At 36.2% G+C, this 26,157-nt stretch overlaps 1 protein-coding gene and 1 long non-coding RNA gene across 3 annotated transcripts in view; one reads left to right on the forward strand and one right to left on the reverse strand.

The window, feature by feature from the left end:
- LOC141514702 (uncharacterized) overlaps positions 1-13,677 on the reverse strand; it is a 344,275-nt gene extending 330,598 nt beyond the window's left edge. For both annotated transcript variants that reach the window (XR_012476086.1, XR_012476087.1), the window contains exon 1: positions 13,507-13,677. This is a non-coding gene — a long non-coding RNA (uncharacterized LOC141514702). The remainder of the gene's footprint in view (positions 1-13,506) is intronic.
- Positions 1-26,157, forward strand: part of LOC141514700 (coiled-coil domain-containing protein 91-like) — a 500,695-nt gene that overhangs the window by 428,683 nt on the left and 45,855 nt on the right. The window lies entirely within an intron of this gene.

A 26,157-nucleotide genomic window follows, 5' to 3' on the forward strand; every position in this document is an offset into this window, starting at 1 on the left:
GGAGTATCTGGGTTCAAATCCGGTCTCAGATACTTAATAATTACCTAGCTGTGTGGCCTTGGGCAAACCACTTAACCCCATTTGCCTTGCAAAAACCTAAAAACAAACAAACAAAAAAACCAAAGTCTTAGGAAAATGATTACATCAAGTTATCATTAGTATGATACACTATGACCAAGCAAGATTTATTCCAGGAATGCAGGATTGGTTCAATATTAGGAAAATTGTCAGTGTAATTGACTATATTAAGAACAAAACTAAGAGAAATCATATGATTATCACAATAGATTCTGAAAAAAGCCTTTGACAAAATATAGCACTCATTCCTACTGAAAACACTAGAGAGCATAGGAATAAATGGTTAGAATGATAAGCAGTATCTATCTGAAATCATCAACAAGTATTACATGCAATAGAGTTAAACCAAACGTATTCCCAATAAAATTAGGGGAGAAACAATGATGCCTTTATTACCACTACTATTCAATACTATATTAGAAATGTTAGCTTCAGCAATAAGAGAAGAAATAGAAATTGAAGGAATTAGAATTGGGAAGGAAGAAACTAAACTCTCACTCTTTGCTTTGCAGGTAACATGATGGTATACCTAGAGAACCATAAAAACTCATCTAAAAAACTACTGGAAATAATTAGCAATTTTTGCAAAGTCGTAGGATATAAAATAAACTGAAATAAATCCTCAGCATTTCTAAATATTACTAGCAAGATACAGCAGCAAGAGTTAGAAGGAGAAATCTACCTGCCAAAGCAGACTTAGCAACTCTATGAAAGCAACTATATCTTTTCACATAAATAAAATGGATCTAAATAACTGGGCAAATATCAACTTCTCATGGATAGGCTGAGTTAATATAATAAAAATGACTTCTACCTAAGTTAAACAGCTTATTTAATGCCATACCAATCAAACTTCTAAAAATTAATTTGGTAAGCTAGAAAAAATTGGGGAATATTTAAATAAATTTTGGTATATGTGTGATGGAACATTTGTTCTATTAGTAATCAGGTGGGATGGGATTTTAGAGAAGCTTGGAAAAACTTTCATGAATTGATGCTGAGTGAGATGAGCACAAACAGAAGGCCATTATGTCCCCAACATAGGGATGATGATCAACCTTAATGGATTTGATCACTCCATCAGAGCAATAATCAGAGACAATTTTAAGATAACTGTGATGGAGAATACCCTCTGTATCCTGAGAAAGAACTGTGGAATTTAAACAAAGAGCACATATTATTACCTTCAATTTTTAAAAAGTTGTATTATGAAGCTCAAAATTTTGCTATCTCTAATAATTTATTTCTTCCTCAAGGGTATGTTTTTTCTCTTAACGCATTCAATTTTGATCAGTGCAAATCATGGAAACAATGTAAAGACTATCAGACTGTCTTCTGTTGTGGGAAGGAGGAGGGAAGGGAAGGGAAGGAGGGGGAAAATTGTAAAATTCAAAACCTTACAAAATGTTTAGTAAGAAAGGATTTGTATATAATTGAAAAACAAATAAAATGTTTATATTTTTAAAAATATTTCATTGCCTTTCTTATCCCTTTTATTAAGATCTATTTTTCCTTTTGCTTTGTCTGAGATCAGGATTGCTACCCCTATTCTTTTTAATTTCAATGAAGCATAATATATTTTGTGCCAGTCTTTTACCTTAACCCTATGTGTATCACTCTGCTTCAAATGTGCTTCTTGTAAACAATATATTGTAGGATTCTGATTTTCAATCCATTCTGTCATCTGCTTCTATTTTATGGGAAAGTTCATCCCATTCATATTTACAGTTAAGATTGTTAACTCTGTATTTCCCTCCATGTTATCTTTCCCTATTTATACTTTTCTCTTTTCTTTCCCATTATCTCTCTTCATACTTTCCCTTTCAATTTTTCTTTTTAATTTTAACTTTAACTTTATTTTTACTTTCACCTTTCAATTTAACAGTCCCCTTCTTCCACATAGAGCATCAAATCCAATCGAGAATACATGTTATGCCCTGTTTGAATCAAATCTCTTGAGAGTAGGATTTACTCACTTGTCCATGCCCTTCTTTCCTTCTACTATAATAAATCTATGTGTCTCTTCATGTGCTATTACTTATTCTCTAATGCCTATCTTTCTTCTAATATGTTCCTTCTGTCTATATCTTGTCCCTAAAATTCCTCTATCAAAATATTTTTTATCTGTCTTGATAGAAGTACATTATTCAGTGGTTGATTGATTTATTGATTGATGATAGATAAGCAACATTATCTGAGCCACTAAGTACACTCCCCTCTTCTGTCCCATTAGAAATACACCTCAAGAGTCATAGATAGCATCAAATGATAATATTTATACCACACTGTCTTGTCAAGAACCTTCTATGGTCATATAACCCTCATGAGCTAAAGTATCATGGAAAGCAAAATCATTTCATGAACCATTTATAGCCTCCCTTCTAAGTAAATTCTCTCTAATTTGTAGCTAAAGAATCAAATGAAGCAAAATCAATTCATGATCCATTTATGACCAGTCCCTCTAAGTACATTCTCTCCCTCTGTGTCCGTAACATAACTATAGCAGTATAACCATTGTTAACTAAACTATCTAGTAAAATAAGATCACTTCATGATTTAATTATGTACAGATGCTCTAATTTCTTTTCTCCTTCTATCCCTTTTGTCTCATAATAAACATTGCTTCATAGCTTACTTATACCCATATCCTATAAGTACAATCTCCTCAATTCTATTCAACCCTCATTAGCTAAGGTATTGGCTGAAGGTGCAACACTTTCCTGGTCATCCTATACCTATACCTATGCCTCCTCTCTAAGTCTGTTTCTTTGAAAGATCCTAAGAAAAATATATTTCTCAAGAATTACAAATATTATCTTATTTTGTAAGGATACACACACACACACACACATATGTGTATACACACACACATACACTCTAAATATTCTTGACTAGGGTTTTTTCCCCTTTCTGTTTACCTTTTTACTCAACTCTTGAGTCTTAAAAGCCTAGTATAACCCCAAGTTTATATTAAAGTTTATATCTACAGACTTAATTCTTCCTTAATTACATAAAATATCATCAATCGTAGATATATCATATGTGTGTATGTTTACATGGCACACTGGATAAAGCACTCTGTTTGCTATCAAAAAATCTCATCTTCTTGAGTCCAAATCTGGTCAAGTCACTGTTCCCATTTTTTTTCAACTGTAAAATGAACTGGGAAAGGATATGGAAAACCACTCCAGTACTTATTGCCAAGAAAACCCCAAATGGGATCTTGCAGAGTCAGCCACACCTAAAACAACACATACACAGTTCATGGGTATGTTGCTTTAAAGTTTATAAAATGCTTTGCAAATGTTGTCTCACATGCTATTATTATCCTCATTTTACATAGGAAGTAATTTAGGAAAACAAGGGTTTAAATGATTCACCTAGGGTCATAACAATTAAGTGTCTGAGACTGAATTTAAATTCATTTCTTCCTAACTACAGACTCAGTACTGTCTCTGCTATGCCATTTTCTTTGCTTTTCATTTTGATTCGGGCAAGGCAAAGTAGTTAAGTGACTTGCCCAGAGTCACACAACTAGATGATTATTAGGTGTCTGAGACCAGAGTTGAACTCAGGTTCTCCTGACTCCAGGTCCAGTGCTCTATCCACTGTGCCACCTAGATAGCCCTGCTATCCCATTTTTTTTAGGTTTTTTCAAGGCAAATGGGGTTAAGTGGCTTGCCCAAGGCCACACAGCTAGGTAATTATTAAGTGTCTGAGACCGGATTTGAACCTAGGTACTCCTGACTCCAGGGCTGGTGCTTTATCCACTACGCCACCTAGCTGCCCCCTGCTATCCCATTTTCACAAATATTAATACTGAATAAGCTGATTTATTCAAGCAAATTTCAATAAAATCAGAAAAGTTTTTAGAAAAATATTAGAAAGTATAGAGAAAGAATAAGCTCTTTATATGAGTGAAATGAAATCTAAAGTGACCCCTATTTCACTGAAGGAGAAATTCCAAGAGATCTTCAGGAAGTCCAACTGAAAACTATGATAATAACAATAGTCAACATAAATGTATATACATATATGTATGTAAAAGTGTGTATACTTAAATTGTGTCAACTATATGTAAGACACTACTATTATTATACTCACCTACAAATGAGGAAATTAAAGCCAAGATTAAGTGACTTGATCAATGTCACACGACTAGTAAGTATCTGAGTCAATAAGTCTTCTTAACTTTAAAGCTCAACTAGACAATAAAGATCTAGTGATTTTATACTAAGGAGCTGGCTTCTTCTACATGTTGACAGCTTCCAAAGTGTTTTCCTATCTATAAGTCTAGAAGCAGTCCTAAAAAGAGACTAGAATTATGCCTGCCCTCATGATCAAAAAAAAAAGTATTGTCTCCCTTCTTCAAAACTCTAATATTAACTCTACCATATGTCAATATTCTCTCCACCCATCTAAAGTTATGCTTAATCAGCAACACACAAAATTTCCCAAGTATGGAATATGGCTTATACTTTCTTCTGCATTCCTATTAACACCCAATATTCATAGAGCTTGGTTTAACTATCAGTTGAGACAACATGTCACCCTACTTTCTATTCATTCTTAGAAATTCAGTGAATTTCAGTGAATGGTTGTCTGAATATTTATAAAAGGAAAGACTTTAATCCAAGGACATTATTTTTTTTCACATTTTTATGATAATCATGTTGTAAAAGCAAACAACCCCCCCACACACACACATGCACACACACACACACACACACACACACACACACACACACACAGAAAGGGAAATCTTAAGAAAAATAAAGTGAGAGAATAAATATGTTTCAGTCTATATTCAGATACCATCATTTCTGTCTTTAATCATAAATCCAGAGAAATTGTTTCAAAATTTTTTCCCACAGTTAATTTTGCTACCTGTATTTCCCTCCATTCAATTCTCCACTCCCCATTTATTCTATTCTCTTTCTTTTCACTCTGTCCCTCATCAATATTGTGCTGTATCTGACTACCTTCTCCCATGATCTTCCCTCTCTTCTGTCACCTACAGCCCCTCTTCCCATCTCCTTTAGGGTAAAATAGATTTCTATACCCTATTGAGTGTGAATGTTATTTCTTCTCTGACTTCAGATGGCTCATTCACTCCCTCTCAGTTTCCACCTCTTCTATTGAAAAACCTTTTTCTTTCTTCTTCTATGTAAAATATCTCCTTTCCCTTTCCCCCAGTATATTCCTTTTTTGCTGATTAACTCCATCTTTATAGTACATTATACCTTCAAATACAACTTCCTCCTGTGCTTTATCTATATATGCTCCTTCTAACTACTCTAATAAATGAGGTTATGAGTTATCAGAATCATCCTCCCATGCAGGAATACAAGCAGTTCAATATCATTAAGGCCCTAAAAATTTGCCCTTCCCATCCAACCTCTGTATGCTTCATCTGATTCTTGTACTTGAAGATCAAATTTTATGTTCAGCTCTGGTCATTTCATCAGGAAAATTTGAAAGTCCGATTTTTCATTGAATGTTCATCTTTTCCCCTGAAAAAGGATGTTCAGTTTCATTGAATAATTGATTCTCAGTTGTAATCCAAGCTCTTTTGCCTTACAGAATGCTATATTCCAAACCCTATGAGCCTTTAATGTAGATGCTGCTATATACTATGTAATTCTGACTGTAGCTTCATGATATTTGAATTCTTTCTCTCTGGCTATTTTCTCCTCGTCTTGGGAGTTCTGGAATTAAGTTATAATATTCCTGGCAATTTTCCTTTTAGAATCTCTTTTCAGGAGGTGATTGGTGGATTTTCTCAATTTCTATTACTCTCTCTTTTTAGGATATCAGGGCAATTTTCCTGGATTATTTCTTGAAAAATGATGTCTAGGCTCTTTTTATGTTCATGCATTTCAAGTAGTCCAGTGATTTTTAAATGATCTCTCTGGATCTGTTTTCCAGTTCAGTTGTTTTTCCAGTGAGATATTTCACATTTTTCTTATGGTTTTTCATTCTTTTAGCTTATTATTTCTTGATTTCTCACAAAGAAATCCCTCTGTTTCCCTTAACTCCATTTACATTTGAAGGCATTATTTTTTTCAGAGAGCTTTTGTATCTCCTTTTCATCTGGTGAATTCTGCTTTATGAAGCATTCTTCTCCTCTTTGGTCTTTTGTACTGCTTTTTCCATTTGACCTAACCTGGTTTTTAAAGATGTTATTTTCTTCAGTATTTTTTTGTATCTCCTTCACCAAGCTGTTGACTTGGTTTTCATGATTTGCCTTCATGGCTCTCATTTCTCTTCCCAATTTTTCCTCTCCCTCCCTTATTTGATTTTCAAAATCTTTTTTGAGCATTTCCATAGCCTGAGACCAATTCATAATTTTCTTGGAGGTTTTGGATATATATGTTTTGACTTTGTTATCTTCTGAGTGTGCATTTTGACCCTCCATAGGTCCAAAATAATTGTCTATGGTCATATATTTTCTTCTGTTGTTTGCTCATTTCCCAATCATATGACTTGATTTTAACTCCTTGTTAAGATGGGGTTCTGCTTCCTGGGTTGAAGACACACTTGTCTAAGTTTTTAAAGGTATTTGCAGGTGTTTTCAGGACCCCCCCCCCCCAGGGACCTCAATTCCTTCAAGGTTTTATGAGAGGCTCTGTTCTCCTGGCCTGTGTTCTGTTTGGGAATGACCACAAGCTCTTCCCTCTGCCCTGGAATTGTAAAGAGACCCTCTCTTCTGCTATAGTACATTATACCTATATATACTGCTATGGCAGTAAAACTCCTTTCCTGAGATCAGCACAGATTGTGAGCTGAATCTGAGTAGGGGCAAAGTCACAGAGTCCTGCCTCAGAGACAGCAAAGGTTCTGCAATCTCCCTGATCCCTTTATTGTCCATGGGCTGAGTGTACTCTGGAAGCAACTTCTGGTTGATTCCACATGCCTGATCCTGGTTCCAGGGGTCAGGGCTTTGCTGAGGCCTGCACTGCACGGGTTCCATGCTCACTCTGGTGCAGCAGTTTTCCTGATGACCCTCCAAGCTGTCCTTGGCAATCTCTGAACTTTAAATCTGGGATCTACCCCTACTGTCGCAGATGCAGACACCCCCAGGGACCCAGGTACACTGTGGGCTGTACATGGATGGCTGGAGCTGGTTTGCTACAGCGTGGTCCAGGCTGCTCTTTAGATCCTATTTAACTCTGGTAAAACAGACCCTTTCCAAGAATCTTCCAAATTATCTTGTACTGGAAAATTGTTTCACTTAGTCTTTCTGTGGGTTCCACCACTCTAGAATTTGATTAGCATCATTATTTAAAGGTTTTTGGAGTGGTCTGGGGAAGAACTTCCTGCCTTTGTGATTTTGTGACAACTTAGCTCCCCAAAGGACATTCTTTAAAATAATACTGTACCTTTAGGATTAGATGAGGATAGAGGACAGACTCGAGAAGGCAGGCTGAAAGCAACATTTTGCCAATCTCTTTCAACATATTCCCACCCCCCCCACCAAACAATTAAAAAAAATCTAAAAAATGCATCAAATCAAATCCTAGCCAAGAAGTCAATTAAAAATCTCAATGAGTCATTTTTCTAGCTCACAGCAGCTTAGAAATACAGAAAGAGTTTTGAAGACACTTGGGTAGAGATTGACTAGGAATATAACGTGGCAGAAATGGCATCAGGAGTAGCAGCAGCACCTGGCTGAGGCAATGACAGCAGTAGAAATAAAGAGCCTAGTAGTCAGGGGCAGTATGGGAACTGAGTACTTGGTTAGAAAAAGAGAGACCAGAAGACCTCTGTACTAGTCCTGGGTATAAAAAGAGGTACCATCTGGTATTTTTCTAATTACATATACTCCATCACTTATACACAATGCTGGGTCACAGTTTCTGGGTAGAGAAGGGAGCAGGCATAGTCATAAGGAAGCAGCCCACCTCAGTAAGGACCAGAGCACAAGTCAGGAGGGCACTAAGCCCCTCCCAGATCACTCTGGCTTCCAAGCACTGAAAATTTACAAACTCCCTCCCCCACTGAGCTTTGAAAGCACAAAAAGACACAATTTCAGATCAGATGGTGAGGAAAATTGGGGGGGAATAATGAGTTATGCAAGAAAATAAATCCTTTAAAAACCAGCAGCTAGGTGACACAGTGGTAGAGTACTGGCCCTGAGTTCAAATCTTACCTCAGACACTTGATGCCTACTATCTGTGTGATCATGGGCAAGTCACTTAACCACGATTGCTTTAAAAAAAAAACCCAAACATACAGAATTAGAGAAATTTTTTTAAATGGTACCAAAATGCTGAAGAAAATAACTCCTTATTAATTACAATTGGACAAGTAGAAGCTAATGGGACATCAAAAAACAATTTTTAAAAACGCAGGAGACTGGAGAAATAGAAGAGAGTGAAAATGTCACATAAAAACAACTTATTTGAAAAATATAACAAGGAGAGATAATTTAAGAATTTTTGAACAACCAGAGAGGTATAATTTTCAAAAAAAGGTTAAACACCATCTTTTTTAAAAATGATAGAGAAAAATTTCTCAAATATCTTAGAACCAGAAGCTAAAGTAGAAATTGATAAAATCCCCAGTTACATCCTGAAAGGAATCTCAAAATTAAACTCCCAGCAATATTATAGCCAAATTCCAGAACTCCTAGTTAATCCTAAAAGAAATAATTCAAATTCTATGGAGTCACAGTTAGAATTATGCCAGATTTAGTCACTACTACTAAAAAAATGATATTCTAAGAGAAGGCAAGGGAGCTAGGATTTAAACCAAAAATCCCTTACCCAGAAAAACTGAATATAATCTTATAGGAGGAAAACTGATATTTAATTAAAAAGAGGATTTCCAAGCATTCCTGATGAAATGATCAAAGTTGAATAGAGAATTTGACCTTCTCAGAAGATATAAAAACATGGAAATTCATATGGGACTTAAAATTAAACTGTTTACATTCCTATATAAGAAGATTATAAAAGTAATTCCTAAGAACTTTACTTTCATAGGGCAATTGGAAGCTTAGTATACTTGCAGGGTATGAGAGTAAGTCTATTATGTTGAGATAATCTCAGAAAGAAAATGGAAGGGTATGAAAAAAGAATGCCATTGGAGAAGGGGGAAAGGAGAGTGGAAAATGGGGGAATTACCTCACATAAAAGAAGATAAGAAAGAATTTCTATAATATACAGGAAAATTGAGGGGAGAGAAATAATACTTGAACCTCACTCTCAACCTAAGTGGTTCCAGGATGGAAGAATACATATATACACATTGATGGACACAGAAATTCATCTAACTCAACAGGCAAGTTAGAGAAGGGATTAAGCGAAAGAGTTTTGAGGAAGGGACAGGGTAAAAAAAGAGAAGCATAAATAGGACAAAATAAGATGACAGGAAATATTCAGTAAGAAATCATAATTTTGCAGTGAATAAAATGAATTTATTACCAAATAAGAAAGAGGGGGCATTAAGAAAAGTAAAATGGATAACTTTTATTACATTAAATTTAAAAGGTTTTACACAGACAAAACCAATACAGTCAATATTAAAAGGAAAGAAGGAAACTGGGGGAAAATTTTAATAACAACTTTCTCTGATAAAGATCTCATTTCTCAAATATGTTTGTGTGTGTGTGCACACACACACACATATATGCATATATTACTCCATAAAATTTATAAGAATATTAGTCATTTCCCAATCGATAAATTGCTAAAGCATATGAACAGGCAGTTTTCAAGTAAACAAACTAAAGCTATCTAAAATTATGAAAAAAAGACTCAAAATATTAATGATTAGAAAAAACAAATTAAAACATCTATCATATTGGCTGATATGAAAGAAAAGGAAATAGTAAATATTGGAAATGGGACACTAATGCACTGTTGTTGAAATTGTGAACAACTCTACACTGGTGAACAATTTACAACTATGTCGAAAAGGCATATCAACCAGAAATAACACTACTAGGTTTATATCCAATGACAATTTTTTTAGAAAGGGGAAATGTTCTATATATAGTGGTAAATAGAAAACTGGGGGGATGCTCATCAATTAGGATTGGAATACTTTTGTGCTATAAGAAATGATGAACAGAGTGCTTTCCAAAAACCTCGTAAGACTGACATAAACTGATACAAAATGAAGTGAGTAGAACCAGTAAAACATTGTATACAGCAACAACAATATTGTTTGATTATCAGTTGAGAATGACTTGGCTATTCTTAGCAATACAAAGCTATAAGACAATTCTTAAAGACTTCTGATGAAAAATTACTACACACCTCCAGAGAAAGAACTGATGGAAACAATGCATATTGAAGTATACTGTTTGGTCTTTTTTTTTTTTACTTTAATTATCTTGGGGTTTTTTTGCCTGTTTTCTTTTACAACATGACTAATAGGGAAATGTGTTTTGTATAACTATGCATGTATAAACTCCATCAATTGCTTGCCTGCTCAATGAGGGAGAAAGGGAGACTGTGGGAAAGAACTGGGAACTTAAAACTGTAAAAATGGTAGGCTAAATTTATTTTTACATGCAATTGGAAAAAAATCCTATCTTAAAAAAGGAAACATAAAAATGAATTAATACTGAACATATATGCACCAAATAAGAGCAACTAAATTATGGAATAAATTAGAGTTACAAGAGGAAGTAAAAAGTAAGACTACACTTTTAATAGAACTTAATTTATCCCTGGCAGAACTTGATGAATCAAATTATGAAATAAATAAATAAGAATTTTAGGACAGTTACTTATGAATGAGACCTTTTTATAACATAAAAATAAATAAAAAATAATTGAAATAAGAGAGTGCATATGAATTGGGAAATGGCAAAACAAACTTGTATTAGAATGAAATGTGTTACTATTATTAGGTCACTTGAAATTATGAAAAGACAGCTCTGGGAACACTTACATGGACTGACTAAAACCACTTTAGTATAATAAAAATATCACTCTAATGGCAAACAACATAGAAAGATCTAATTACTCTGATCAGTGGGAAGGAAAGACAAAAAGGAATCAATGAAACTGACTAATGGCCTTGGATTTTTCCATTTTCCATTTTACTTTTTATTTATTTAAGGCAATGGAGTTAAGTGACTTGCCCAAGATCAGAGAGCTAGGCCATTATTAAGTGTCTGAGACTGGATCTGAATTCAGGTCCTCCTGACTCCAGGGCTGGTACTCTATCTACTGCACCACCATATGCCTCATGGCCTTGGATTTTTAAATAGACTTAATACACGACTATATTAAGCTCTCTAGTCACACAAGGTAGGAATTCAATTACTTTTCTGCCATGTTACAACTTTCAGAAAATTTATGTGAAAGCCTTATCTCCTTACCAGACTAATTGTTCTATCTTCTCTAATTTTTCCAACAGCTAGTTAGTTGACTATATACATTTCTTTTGATATTCCATGTACAGTTAGCAATTTAAACTTTCTGACTTCAGTAAGTTGATAGATCTTTCAATCATACTATGTTTTATGATTATTTTGCAAATTAAGTGTCATGAAATAGAGTTTCAGTGAATATAGTGATTATGAAAAACCTGCCCCAAAATGTCTCTTATTGACTGTATTGGATCAGATCTTGACATGGAGAAAATCTCTGCATTTCAAAATTATCAAATGTTCCATTCACAAAAGTTTGCATAAATAATTAAAACAATAAATAGAAAAAACACAATTTAGTCATTGGAGTACCTCACTTCAAATTCATCAAAATAGGAAATGGTATAAAGGTTTCATCTCTTTTCTCATAGTTGACTATTGTCTAGAAATCTCTAAAGACTCATTACTCATCAGTTCCCACACTGTTCTTTCACCCCTCTTTATCAAAGTTTTTAATTTTATAATTTCATCAGACCCTCAATGATTTATGAGTTTTTAAAGTTGTGGTTTATATATTTAAGAAATGAATTATATGATTCCTTTAAAATTTACATTGGTTGATTTGCAAAAAAATGTTTTGTTTGTTTTTCTGCAAGAACAGTGACCTGGACAGGAGTTAAAATTGGGTCATCTTTTCCTTTACCAGTGATTTTAGGAAATTGCTTCTCAGGTCTAGAATTATTCAGTTTGTGTCCTGAAGAACAATGCTTGCTATTTTATTGTTCAAAAAGAATGTGGCAATGTGTAGTATGTTAAGGAATTTGAAATCTGGTCAAACTCTGTCGCACCCCACTCCATCAGTGACATCATTAGCTATCTTTACTCAGTAGAATGGGCAAGTGTCCACAATGATGGGGTTCTTATAGAATCTTTGGAGGCAATAAGACAGATTGAGGGAAAGAAAATAGAAATTGACAGAGTCATTAAGAGGGAAGAAGGGGATGGGAAAGAGTAGGCAGTCAGGAAGTAAGAAAGGTGGAAAGATGGGAAGAGAAAAAGGTGGGAAAGAAGGAAGGAAGGAGCATCTTTTCTCTGTAAGTCTTTTAGAAATTTCTTTCTTTCTCATCTTTATTCTACATTTTCACAAATGTGGTTGTGTTAGAAAGTATCTTACAATCAACAAAAATATCCACTATTATCTGGCATTTGTCTAATTTTTTTTACTAAGGATTTGAAAGTTAATAATGTTAAATCATTTCACTTTAATTTCTGCCAAGTTATGACAAGCAATCAAATAATAATATTTTTATTGGTAGTGATAATTTCTCATTTAACATTTTATGGAATTTGTATGGTGAGGAATTTCTCCCTCCTAATATAGATAGATCTGCTTTGTAACTGTTATTCAGTAAGTTTCCTAAGGGATGGTGAGATAAAGTGACTTGCATATACTTACACAGTTAGTTTGTATCAGAAACAGGACTTGAACCAAAGTCTTTCGGACTACTAGGCCTGGTTTTCTGTTTACTTCACTGCCTCTGGAAAATTTATTGCATTTATGGAATTTTGGAATTATGTGACATTAAGCAACATTCTGAAGTTGTATGTTTACAGATAGAATGGATTAAAAAGTAGAGATGAGTATATCCTACTGAAAGTATCCCTCTAAATATACTCATTTCATTGTGTGTGGGAGATCTTATGATGGCACGTTTTATTTGCACAAATAGAATGCAATATTGCCTTACTATCTTGCCTCCTTTTTCTGTGGTCATGGAAGAAAGGAGACCTTTGCCAAAAGTAAACACAGAACCATTTCTTGAATCAGAGTCCTTTATTTTGCAAACATAATAAATTATCTTTGGAGTTAATTATCTTTTGAAGTATATTATAATACCTTCTTGAAGGCATTGGAAAATTTACAGGACTGTATTATCTGTGTATTTCTTATTTCTGGAGAGCATTACTCTGAAGTTTCTGTGAGAAATCTCAGAAGGTGCAATTTACAAATTAAAAAGTGCCTCAATCGTTTCCTGAGATCAGACCACAAACCAAACACTCAAATCTTATCTTTCTTCAAAGCAGGTTTTTGTACTTACCCCAATTCCCAAGACATCCAACTAGATTAAATGAAGTGAGGAAATTGGGGGCTGCCTGTAGAAATTCCCTGACAAATTCTTCAAACTTCCTTTATTTAAGGCTTCTAATTGAATTTCATTTGCTGAAAGTCAGTGCTCGTCTGAAGGCAAACTTCAAATCTATTACTTGCCAGTTCTATTTATATGTCTATGAAGTAGATCATTGTAACAAATATAGATGTGCAATAAGTATAAAGTTATTTCATGATTTCTCAAAATTTTATGATTGCCTTTCCTACTTCCTCTTAGAATAATGGCCCCTCTGTGCAATCTGAAGACCATTCACTCTATCTTTAGTATTTCTTTAACAACTTCAGCAGATCTTAATTTATTAAAGACACACCAGAAGTAGTCTGTAAACAATTCACAGAATGAAGCTTATTTGCAAAATGTTGACAACTTGAACAAAAAGTAAATTACTTCTGAGATCACTTGGTAAATGCAAGTACATGTATTATTGGTTTTTTTCTCTTTACTTTCTACCTTCATAACTCTTCCCTTCTTCTCTTCTCTCTCTCCCTCCCCAATTTGGCAAGAACCTGGACTTGGTACCTATAATGGAAACTGGCTTACAGCAAACTGAACACAGAGAATGTCAGTTTGCTGAGGGGAAGGGCCAACAAGGAGGAGTTTCTGTACAGGAGGAGTTTTTAGACCAGGCTCCAGCAATGACTCAAACTTATACTTTCTCAGCAAACAAATCCACTTTACAAGAGGAAATATATGCATGCTGCTTCTTTGGCATGTGCTGGATTAGTCTGGAAGGGTGATACTGAGCTCTCTTCAGCTAAAATGTAACTGAGCACTTTCATCTAGGAAAAAGACAAATTCTTCCTTGCTCAAAATTCTTTCCTTTTTATGGGGACAGCTAGGTGTCAAAGTGGATAGAGCACTGAGCCTAGAGTTAGGAGGACCTGAGTTCAAATGTGACATCAGACACCCAATGCTTACTGCACTGTGTGACCTTGTGCAAGTCACTTAAACCCTTTGCCTTGCACAAAATGAAAAATGCTTTCCTTTTATAATGAACTTTTGATAGCCTTAGGGTAAATAGTAATTTCAATCTTCGATATTCATTTGGGAATCTTTTGTAGATGAGTAGCTAGTATGACTGTCATACAATTTTTTTTAGATTTTTATAGAAATGTGCATTTAATAAGATGATATAGCTTGTGCAGTTGGTACATCACCACCCAACCTTTCTCCCACCAGTCTTCATCCATTCAGAGTTTAAGGAAGAGTACAGGATAGAGCACTGGCTCTGGAATCATGAGGACTTGACTTCAAATCCAGCCTCAGAAACTTAATTTTGCCCAGCTGTGTAATCTTGGGCAAGTCACTTAAGCCCATTGCCTTACATAAATGTAAAAAAATTTTAAAAAGGAAGAGTTCAACTCAAAGTTAGAGTACTCTTCTTTCCTAGATGTCGATTTTCCTCTTTTGTTGAACATAATCATGCTATGTCCCTTAAGCATAGTATAGCTTCTGTTCGGGGTCTTTGTAAAGTCTTGAGTTTGCCTTTACTCAGTGTCTACTTTTTCCTCAGTTCCCAATGTAGACATTGATCAGCTATAATTAGATGTCTCTTTCAATTCTCCAAAGTTCACAAGATCTTAAAAGGAGAGGGGAAGAGGCCAAGACCAAGGTTCTTCTACTTCCCACTTCCTGCGAGTAATTCTTTCTCTGGAGCTTGGTGGGAACCTCACTCTCTCTCTCTCTTGACTTATCAAATTCTTGAATTCCTAATGTCAAACTCCCTTGGTTTTATACAAGTCTCATTTTTTAAGAGTAAGTATTTCAAATAATCAGGGTAGATTTCCTCATGTGGTACCATCAAACTTTACCTAATAACTTTTAAGGAGTTTTAAAACTGACCACTTGCATTTCCCATCTACTATAAAGACTTTGAATGAGTGATTGATTTAAAAGAGATATATAAGTTTTGTTCATACCTGGCTGACATCACTGATAGATTCTTTTTTGTATTAAAATACTTTTATTAAGACATCTTATTTACACTTAATTAAAAAAGATTTGTAAAATTAAGCATAATGCCCCCTTCATCCCACAAAAATAAAAAAAAAAACTTCACAAGAAATAAAGTGAAAGAAAGAGAAAAAAATGTGCTTCAGCTTGTGTTTCAATACCATCAGCTCCGTCTCTGGGGTATATTGCCTTCTTTATCATAAGTCTGACAGAGAGGTTAATTCCATATTTTTCCACAGTTGATGTTGCTGATTGTAATTCCCTCTATCCATTTCTCCCTACTACCAATTATTATATTTTCTCTCTCCTTTCACTCTGTTCCTCTTCAAAAGTATACTGTGGGGCAGTCAAATGGCCCAGTGGGCAGCACCGGCCATGGGGCCAAGAGACCCAAAGCCCACATCCCACCCCCAGCAACCACCCAAACCCATGGTCCTGGACAGGCCATTTTATCCCACCACCTTGCAAAAAGTGAAAAAGAAAATGTATTATATCTGACTATGTTTTCCCATGGTTTACCTTCTCCCCTCTCCCCTACCTCTCCCCTTTCCCCTGTCCCTTTGTCCACTTTCTTCCATCCCCTTCTCTCCTTTTTCTCCTAGATTTCTATGCCCTATTAAGTATATATGTTGTTTCCTTTCTGATCTATTTCCTTTTTTCTTTTTTTTAATTCTACACATTATTCATTTTTTATTTTAATATTTATTTATTTTATTTTTGTACAAATAATGTTTTTATACATTAATAAAATATTCTTGTTTAAAAGTAAAGAGGATACCCCTCCCCCACAAAATATAGACTCACTTGAGTGATAAAGTAAAGGGGAGAGAAAAAAAATTAAAATAAAAAAATAATTGTAATAATTGTAGGTATGGTCAAGTGGCACAATGGACGGAGCCCCAGCCCTGGAGTCAGGAGCACCCGAGCCCATATCCAGCCCCATACACCCAACAATCACCTAGCCATGTGACATGCAAGCCACCCCAAACCCACTGCCCTGCAAAAACCAAAAAGAAAAAAAAGACCCAAAATAAAATAAAATAGTAATAATAGTAGGGGTGGCTGGGTGGCAGACAGAGCATTGGCCCTTGAGCCAGGAGCCCCCCGGGGTGAAATCTGGCCTCAGACCCCCAATGATCACCCTGCTATGCAGCTCCAGGCAGGCCACCCAGCCCCATTTGCCCTGAACCCCCCAAATAACAATAACAATAACAATAACAATAACAATAACAATAACAACAACAACAACAATAATAATAATAATAATAATGATAATAATAATAATAATAAATGTGCTTCAGTCTTTGTTCCAATGCCAACAACTCCATCACCGGTGGATCCCATTCTTTATGGTAAGTCCATTGCAAAAGTTACTTCCATATTTTTCCACCATTGCCATTGCTGATCACAATTCCCTCCTTTCGTATTTCTCCACTACCATGTACTATATTTTCTCTCTCCTTTCACTCTGACTGTTCTGTAGGGTAGCTGACGGGTGCAATAGACAGATCCCTGGTCCTGGGGCCAAGAGGCCCCGAGCCCCCCTACCACCCCTTAGGCCCAGCATCCACCTGGCCCTATGTTACCGGACAGGCCATCCAATCCCAGCCCCTTGTAAGAAGTAAAAAGGAAAATGTGTTATATCTGACCACTCTCCCATCCATGGTCCATCTTCTCCTCCATCACTCATATCCCCCCCTCCCCTCTGTCCCCCCCTTTTCTTCTTACTCCAGATGCCTATACCCCATTGAGTATATATGCTGTTTCCTCTCCTAGCCACCTCTGATGAGAGCAAAGATTCCCTCACTCTCCCTTGCCTTCCCCCTTCTATATCATTGCAATAGCTCATTGTAATAAAGAAAAAACTTATTATATGAGATATCTTGGCCTATTCCCCCTCTCCTTTTTCTTTCTCCCATTACATTTCCCTTTTTTCCATTGACTCCATTTTGACACTATATTTTATCTTCGAATTCAGCTTTCTCCTGTGCTTCAACTATGAAAGCTCCCTCTACCTGCTCTATTAACTGAGAAGATTCATATGAGTATCAGTGTCATTTTTCTATGCAGGAATACATGCAGTTCATTATCAAGTCCCTCATATTTCCCCCTTCTCCTTCAATCGCCATGCTTCACCTGAGTCCTGTATCTGAAGATCAAACCTTTGGTTCAGCTCTGGCCATTCCAACAGGAACATTTGAAATTCCCCTGGTTCATTGAAAGTCCATCTTTTTCCCTGGAAGAAGACATTCAGCCTTGCTGGGTAGTTGATTCTCGGTCGCATTTTAAGCTCTTTTGCCTTCCAGTATATTCTATTCCAAGCCCTACGAGTTTCCAATGTAGCTGCTGCTAAGTCCTGTGTGATCCTGACTGCAGCTCCACGATATTTGAACTGTGTCCTTCTGGCTGGTTGTAATATTTTCTCTTTGACTTGGGAGTTCTGAAATTTGGCTATAATATTCCTAGGGGTTGGTTCTTTGGGATTTCTTTCTTGGGGGGAATCAGTGGATTCTCTCCATTTCTATTTTGCCCTCTGCTTCTAGAATATCAGGGCAATTTTCCTGTAGTAATTCTTTGAAAATGATGTCAAGGTTCTTTTCCTGATCATGACTTCCAGGTATTCCAATAATTTTTAAATTATCTTTTCTAGGTCTGTTTTCCATATCAGTTGTTTTTTCAATGAGATATTTCACATTTTCTTCTAATTTTTCATTTTTTTTTGGTTTTGAAGTAATGAATCCTGGTTTCTTGTAAATTCATCAATCTCCCTGAGTTCTATTCTTTGTCTGGAGGATTTGTTTTCCTCAGGGAGTTTTCTTATCTCTTTTTCCATCTGGCCCATTTTGCTTTTTAAAGCATTCTTCTCCTCAGTAACTTTTTGAACTGTTTTATCCATTTGACCTAAGCTGGTTTTTAGCATGCTATTTTCTTCAGCATTTTTTTTTTTGGATTTCCTTGACTAGGCTGCTGACTTCATTTTCATGTTTTTCCTGCATCTCTCTCCTTTCTTTTCCCAGTTTTTCTTCTAACTCCCTCATTTGATTTTCAAAGTCTTTTTTGAGCTCTTTCATAGCCTGAGCCCAATTTCTGTTTTTCTTGGAGTCTTTAGATGTAGGAACTTGTGCTTCCTCATCTTCAGACTGAGTATTTTGATCCTTCTTGGGCTCATATGCAAAATATTACTCAATGGTGTTCCTCTTATTTCTCTGCTTGCTCATTTTCCCAGCCTGAGCCTGTTTTTGGGGTGCTTCCTGAGATTTTGGGACACTCCCACAAGGGTCTCAGTGTGTGAGGCTCTGTTCTCCCTCCTGGTCTGTGAATGACCATATGCACCCCCTTCTGCTATGGGGCTGAGGTGGAGGGGGCCCTGCTATTCTATGTGGGGCCTAGACTGGGATCAGGATCTGAATGTGTTCAGAGCCCCAGAGTCCTCTTCCAGGGGCAGAGCTCTGCAGTCTCTCTCTTTACTCCCCTTCCTAAATTTAATGGGCTCATGGCCTGGGGGCTCCTGCTTACCAGCACCACCTGCTTCTTTTCCTGGATCTGGGCTGCTGAAAGACCAAGTTGCTCACTGTGTGCCCTGAGGGCTGGGCTCCACGTGCTCGCTCTGGCAGAGGTCCCCTGCTGTTCTCCCACTTTTGTGCCTGGTGCTCCCGGGGGTGTAGCTCAGGAGACTCCCCTGCTGCTGTGAGCCACAGCTCCTAGTGCCCTGGGGCTGCCTCCAGGAGGCTGAAGTTCTTTTGCTCTGATGGGCCACCCCTCTGGCGGGCTGCCCCTCCAACCCCAGGGAGCAGAGCCTTTCTGCTCTTTTCCAGGTTATCTTGAGTAGGAGAATTGCCTCATTGGGTCCCTCTGTGGGTTCTGTCTCTTGAAAATTTAGAATCCTTAGCTTATGAGTTTTATGAGAGAGCGCCTAAGACACAATCCGTTCTTGTGTCCATCTTGGCTCTGCCTCTGATCTATTTCCAATGAGGACAAAGGCTCTCTCTATCCCCCTCACCTTCCCCCCTTCCATACCATTGGAAAAGGTATTTCTTGACTCTTTTTACATGGAATATCTTAGTCTATTCTACCTCTCCTTTCCTTTCTTCCAGTACATTTCCTTTTTACCCAGTTACTCGATTTTTAAAATATATCTTTAAATTAAGCTATCTCCAGTGTCTGGACCGTGAAAGCTCCTTCTAACTACTCTAATAAATGAGGTTCATATGAGTATCATTTTGCCATGTAGGAATACATGCAGTTCAGCATCATTAAATCCCTCATAATTTATCCTTCTCATCCACTCTTTATGTTTCACCTGAGTCCTGTACTTGAAGATTAAACTTTCTTTTCAGCTCTGGACTTTTCAACAGAACATTTTAAATTCCCTGTTTTATTGAAAGTCCATTTTATTCCCTGGAAGAGGATGTTCACTTTTGCTGGGTAGTTGATGCTTGGTTGCATTCCAGAAGGCAGAAGAGTATACATTTTTTGGAATTGAGATATGCAATTCCCAGTCCTATTGATAGAGGAGAACTATGGGCACAGAGAAATATTGTAATCTTCTATATTAGAAACAAATTTTTGTAATATTTTCTGTACTGTTTAAGTGTTGACTTTTGTAAACATTTCTGGCAATAGTCACCCCATACATTTGCAAATTCTAAGCCACTGTGAATGACCTTGGCCACGCATTTGCCTGTGGAGCAGACTAGTTATGCAGGTGACATAAATGTTACCTTAAACCGGGTAGTATCTCCTCCTATACCAAGGGTTAACCACTCCCAAAATGCTGCCCCTTTCACTTATCGTAGAGGGTTTTTTAAAGAGACACTGTTCCCTCTCTCTTGACTTTCCTACTAGACCTGGTCAGGAAGCTGGCCACCTGGTTTCATTACTGTGCATTATTTCCAATATGGCTCTGTACTCCTTAGGAATTCTTAACCCACTATAAGATGCTTAACTCATTTGCTTTCTCTCTCAATTATCCATTATTTGTTTGTTGTAATTTTCCTATTTAATTTGTTTTTCTTTTTTCACATTTTCCCCCAGGGTCAGATGGTCTTTGAGTTCTTCATAGAATCCAGAAAAAATTCTACATCACTATCAAATTAAAATATTTTTGTGAAATATTTAGCAAAATAAACAAAGCACAGTAAAAATAGATATATTAATGTATGGCTTTCCAAGTCAACATGTGACCCACAGGGATCATTATGTATTGTTTAGTGGCATACATTATGATGAGTTTGACAGTATCTATCCAGATAAGGTCATTGTATTTCTAGTCTTTTCTCGGGCAATTAAGGTGGTCACACTTACACTCTTTCTAGGGCAAGAAATATCACATTCCATCATAAGGCAATCACTTTTATCTTGCAAAGGCTTGACATTTAGAAACCTCCAGTTTTTACTGGTTTCCCTGGTAGAACAACATAACGTTTGCATAAAGTGGTATTCATATATTCAGGGAAGACTCTGATGTATGAACTGATGAGTTCTTTTAAAGGATAACTTTTCATCTTTGGTGACCACCTGCCACCCAACTCTCATCTGTGGCTCCAAGAAGCTGTAGCATGCCCAGTTAGTTATAATATAGAACATAAAAATAACAGTAAGAAAAGAGATCACACTATCCATATGTGGAATAGTTAGTTACAACAAATGGAGAAAAATGGAATGCTATGGATATTTTCACTTATCTTAGCAGTATGCTTTCCAGGGCCATACACAAAAACGAAGAGGTTGACACAAGCATTGTCCAAGCTAGGTCAGTGTTTGGGAGGTTCCAAAGGAAAGTGTGAGAGAGAGGAGGTAGTACATTGCCTATGTAAATAAAGTTGTATTAAGTCACTGTGCTGACCTCATTGTTGTATATCTATGAAATCTGGACAGTATACGAACATCATGCCAGGAAACTGAACCACTGACATTTGAATTGTCTTAGGAACAGATTCTTTCTCAAGCTGAATTGAAAATCATTCAGATTTGACTTCAGAAAGCACAACTTCAATGGGTTGGTCATGTTGTTCGAATGCTAAAAATATATTTGCCTAGAAAATAATTTTTCAGAGAACTCACATAAGGCAAGAAGTTGTATGAGTTGATGTAGAATGAAGTGAGAAAAACTAAGAGGACAATTTATAAAACAAAAACAATACAGAACTCTGATCAGTTCAATGAGCAACCAAAGTTTCCAGAGGGCTCTGGATAAAATATACAACCAATCTCCTGATAGGAAGATTATAAGTTGAGGTTTAAATATACATATTTGCAACATATTTGTTTTATTTACTTTCTCATTCAAGTTCAAGGGTTGGGATGGGTTGGAGAGAGAGAAGGTAGATTTTCATTTTAAAAAAGTAATAAAAATTAATTAAGGTCTTTTTTCAAAGAACCAGAATAAAGAATGACATTAAACAAACCAATAGATAAATAGGTAGGTAGGTAGATAGATAGATAGATAGATAGATAGATAGATAGATAGATAGATGGATAGATAAATGAAATAAGTTATTGGTTGGTCATATGGAAAGAGCAAAGCAGATAACTATATATCCTGCTTATACTTGCAATTTCAGAAAAAAGAGGAAGATCCCCAGGATTTTGACTTGAGCAATTATGATAAACTTAAAGGAGAGAAGGTCTCAAAATATTGGATCTCAAATTTAGGGAAATTTGAAATTAAGTAGGGCAGAAAATTTAGCTGAAATTCATTAAACTTCTATTTGTTAAAAGTTCCTAGTTGCTGATCAAAAATAAAATAGCCTATGAACAAATGCTAGTGCTGTGAGGGTTGTTTCCCTTGGCAGTATAGGATGGGTATGCCCTTGTGTAACTAGACAGGAAGCAGAATTGATCTCTTACCTCCTCCCCACTTCTCCAAATAATACTTAATTTCATTTTTCTCCCTTCTCTAATTTATTAAAGAACAAGCCAAGATCAATGGCAACTCCCAAATATCTATCATCCCCAGTCCTATATCTAGTCTGTTGTGAAGACCTATCAATTTAACTTTTGCAACATCTTTCAAACATGCCTCTTCTCTACTCTATCTTTGCCAACAATGCAATCCAATGTTTGTCACCTCAAAGCTGAACTACTAACTGGTAGAACTGTCTGTTGCAAGCCTTTCCCCACTCTAATTCATCCTCCATTCAATCATTAAAGAGAATTTTTAACATACAGTTCTGACCATTCCTCACCCCCAATAAATAGCTAGAAACAAACACATATACACACAATATACACGTGCATAAATACACAAATACACACACAGTCTCTCTCTCTCTCTCTCTCTCTCTCTCTCTCTCTCTCTCTCTCTCTCTCTCTCTCTCTCTCCCTCCCTCCCTCCCTCCCTCCCTCTCTTTCTCCCTCCACCTCTCCCTCTCCCTCTCCCTCCCCTCCCCTCCCCCATCTCTCTCAACTCCTCAACTCCAGTGTTCCCTTTTACGCCTCAGATAAAGTATAAAATACTCTGCTGGAGAAGATGTAAATCACTTCATTATATTTGGCAAGAAAATGAAATGTCAGACAGGACTGAAATGAGTAAACAACAACAAAAAATCCAAGGACATGAGATTGGAGGAACTGAATGAGCAAAGAGTCAGGTGAAGCATGAGTTATAGGCTTCTTTCTTGAGAAAAATTATGCAAGGATTTCAGCTACATAAGCAGTCTTATAACGGTCATAATGGATATTGGCTTTATTAATATGCTTTTTAAAGGTAAGACAATGCCTTCTTCATTAATAAACTTTGACCTACATTCTTACCAAGCAGAAAGGGAGAGATGGTAGGCTGGAGTCTCAATATTTTTCTCTGAAAACTCAACACCACTCCATTTGGCTGCCAGCATTACAAATAGCCTCTTCCAACATTGAAATCCTGCTTTGCCTGCCCAGGAAATAAGGACTTTTGAAATAATTCATTTGACTAATTTCATTGCATTGGAACTCCAAATCTGAACCTAAAAAAATCCCTCTCTTTTTAAAATTTTGGCATATAGAAGTCCTTCCCCATTTTGTCCTATTCACATTTTCCCACTAATCTGATGATATGGAACTACTCAACTCATAAATATGACTTAGAGAAAGAGGTTAAACCATACGTACCCCAAGTGGTTATGAGTATACAAGTGTGGAAAGAGTGGGAAAATCCACAAGCATGTGGCTTTTAACCATCTGCCCCAGAAACTGAATATATAAGTATACTTGGCCAGGATTTGCTTTTTAAAATGATGTAACTTTTCCTTTTTTTTTCTTAGTGTGTTTGGCAAGGAAATATCCCTTCTTATTAATCATATCTAATAATCAGACTGACTTGGAAAATCATTTCTAAATTCCTTCTTATCTATTAATCAACTTATTATTTATTATTCTAAGAGAATACAAATGGGTCGGGGGGGAGGAAGAAACAATAAATCAGGGCCGAACAGTGGAGAAATGGGCTAAATAAAACAGATGAATAGTTCTTTCACAAAGTGATCAGCAACACTATTTCATTGAGCTCTCCTGGGCTCTCCAGCTAGGTGAGAGATAAAGAAACTGAGAAAAACAGGGATGTGACTTGCCAAGAGTTACACAGCTAAGGGCCTTAAATCCAGATTTGAACCCAGAAAGCAGAGTCTTCCTAACTTCAGGCCCAGTATTCTATCCTCACCACCTAGACCTGCCCCTTTGGAGATTGTAGTCATTGAATTTTAAAGCTTCATTTTATCAATTAGGAAACTAAAATCAAAGAGTGACTAATTTAGATTTGCCCATAGTCACAAAGCTAGTTAGTAATTGAGCCCAGGTCTAATGTTCCTCTCAATGTGTTATGCTATTTCTTGTACTAGGATGTAACTTTGGCTGTTGCCCTCAGAGTTAAGTACCAGTTTTGGTCTAGTTATGTAAATTCAAGAGAAGAAATAATTTACTTAGCCATTGAGGGGAAGACTAGTCAAGCATGATAAGCCTTGAGAGCACTGAGAGTTGATTCAGCTGAAACTCCTCTTTCTCTAAATTATCTATCACAATCAACCAGTCATCATTAGCTAGAAACCTGAATTCCTCATTTCTCAATTCAGGAATTGATGTCAAGAGCCCAAACTTTAGTCTTTTTTTTTAACCCAATTTTTACTTTTTATTGATGTTGTACTTTTCCAAATACATGCTATGAAAGGTTTTTTTTTTTAACATTCATCCATATGCCTATGCGTATTTCTAAATTACAAAATTTCCTTCTACTCTTTTCTCAGTGGCAAACAGTCAGGTTAATACTGTACATACACATTTGTGTTAAGCATGTTTACAGTTTAGACATTTTTGGTATGATGAATTAGGATTAAGGGAAAGAAATACATAAGATATATTTTTTTAAAAAAGTGAATGAAGTATTCCTCAGATTCTGAAGGGTTTTTGTTTTATTTTTCTTCCTCTGGATGGGGATAGCATTGTCTGTAGTCAGTTAATAGGGTTGTCCTAGCTCTCTGAATTGCTGCAAGCAGTTGCATGCATTGGGATTGATCATCTCACGACATGGTTGCTAATTCTAATGTTGTTAATGCTACATTGTTCTCTTGGTTCTACTCCCTTCATTAAGAATCAGATCTTGTGATTCCTTCCATGTTTCTCTAGAGTCTGACCATTTATGGTTTCTTATAGAACAATAATAATCCATTATATTTGTTTAGCCAGGGTGGCTCAGTGGCTCAGTGGATAGAACACTGGCCCTGGAGTACCTGAGTTCAAATCTGTCCTTAGACACGTGATAATCACCTAGATGTATGGCAAGCCACTTTAACCCCATTGTCTTGCATTAAAACATAAAAAAAAATATTTGTTTAGCCATTCCCGATTAATGGGCATCCCTTCAATTTCCTATTCTTGATCACTACAAAAAAGAGCTATGTGTATTTTGAAATATGTGGGAACTTTTCCCATTTCTTTTGATTTCTTCTGAGTATAGGCCTAGAATTGGAATTGCTGGGTTAAATGGTATGAACAGTTTTATTGCTATTGGGGGAAAGTTCTATATTGCTCTCCAGAATGGTTGGATCAGTTCACAACTCTACCAGCAATACATTATTGTCCCAATCCTCCTGCAACTCTCTCCAATATTGATCATTTTCCCTTTTCTGTGATCTTAGGCAATCTGATAGCTGTGAGGTGATAACTCAGAATTGTTTTAATTTGTATTTCTCTAATCAGTAATGATTTGAAGCATTTATATGTAGCTTTATTTTATTCATTTGAAACCGTCCATTCATGTCCTTTGGTCATTTATCAATTGGGGAATGATTTGCAGCCTTATAAATTTGATGCAGTTCTCTATAAATTCTAAAAATGAGACATTCATCAGAACTTCCAGTTGTGTAGATTGTTTCCTAGTTTTCTGCTTTCCTTAAAGTTTTGGAACATTGATTTTATTAGTGTAAAACTTTTTAATTTAATATAGTCAAAATCTTTCATTTTGCAGTTTGTAATGTACTCTGTTTCTTATTTGGTTATAAATTTGTCCCCTTTCCATAAATCAGATAGTCTATTATTTTATCTATGGTATTACCCTTTGTCTAAATCCTGTACCCATTTTGACCTCATTTTGGTATAGGATGTGAAAAGTGGGTCTATGATTGCCTAGTTTTTCCCATGCTATTTATACTA

Source organism: Macrotis lagotis, chromosome 2 (genome assembly GCF_037893015.1).
Source record: "Macrotis lagotis isolate mMagLag1 chromosome 2, bilby.v1.9.chrom.fasta, whole genome shotgun sequence".
In the NCBI taxonomy this organism is placed as follows: domain Eukaryota; kingdom Metazoa; phylum Chordata; class Mammalia; order Peramelemorphia; family Peramelidae; genus Macrotis; species Macrotis lagotis.